The sequence below is a fragment of the Nannospalax galili genome, unplaced genomic scaffold (genome assembly GCF_000622305.1).
Source record: "Nannospalax galili isolate Female #2095 unplaced genomic scaffold, S.galili_v1.0 scaffold17, whole genome shotgun sequence".
In the NCBI taxonomy this organism is placed as follows: domain Eukaryota; kingdom Metazoa; phylum Chordata; class Mammalia; order Rodentia; family Spalacidae; genus Nannospalax; species Nannospalax galili.
Genome location: NW_008342276.1, coordinates 2,237,653 through 2,238,658, shown reverse-complemented (window position 1 = coordinate 2,238,658; position 1,006 = coordinate 2,237,653). Strand labels below are relative to the sequence as shown.

Below are 1,006 nucleotides of genomic sequence, written 5' to 3'. Positions count from 1 at the left end.
TAAAAATAAAATCTGATTATGTATAACATGCTTAAGTTACAGATGTTCTGTTATAGATAATATAGTATCACAATAAATCTATGTATACCATTCTTGGAATGATTTGTTGAAAATTTTGAGAAAATGGTGCCCACTTTGGCAGCACATATGCTCAAACTGGAATGACACAGAGAAGATTAGCACAACCCCTGTGCAAGGATGACATGCAAATTCATGAATTTTTCCATATTAAAACTGAATCTGAGAAAATGTTGTTTTTTTTTTTTCTGTCTACCAGTTCTATCAATTACTGAGAAAGGAGTGTTGAAACATCCAATTACATTTTGGGCTGTTTATTTCTTTTTAATTTTGTTAGTTTACACTCTGAATATTTTGAAGCATTGTTCTTCAATGTGTAACTAAGATTATTATGTCTTATTGTTTAATTGAGACTGTTACATTATACAACTCTTTCTCTCTCATGGTGTGATTTTTGTTTGTTTGTTTTGTTTGAGGCAGGGTTTCCCTGTCATCCCAGCTGGCCTGGAAATTGCTACATAGACCAGCCTGGCCTCAGTCTCACAGAGATCTACCTGACTCGAGTGCTGGGATAAAGGCATGTGCCACATGCCAGGGTCATGATATTTTTAGCTCTTGTCTACAATTTCTAATTTATATTGACATATCTGCTCTTGCTTTAAAAACTTTGTGTCTTCATGGGTTATGTTTTCTCATTTAGGGGAGGGAATGGAGGTTGGATTTGCTCAAAACACATTATACGTATGTATGAAATTCTCGTATAATCAAAAAAGGGATCATAAAAAATTTAGCTTGTAATAATTAAACACATTTACAGGGCATGGGGTGAGGTTTCCACATACATAGTACACATTGACCAAATAAGGGTCACTAACTTTTCCATCTTCTTCTTATTTCTTTTAATTTGGAGGCTTCAATCGCCTCTCCTCTGGGTCTTCCTAAAACAGCAGGGTGACTCTAAGATATTTTTCCCTTCTTGCTTTTTTTT

General features: G+C 34.6%; 1 non-coding gene across 1 annotated transcript; it reads left to right on the top strand.

Moving 5' to 3' along the window:
* Nucleotides 1-126: 126 nt before the first annotated feature.
* LOC115071254 lies at nt 127-233 on the top strand. The gene has a single exon (XR_003850349.1). It is a non-coding gene; the product is annotated as a U6 spliceosomal RNA (small nuclear RNA).
* Nucleotides 234-1,006: the final 773 nt, after the last annotated feature.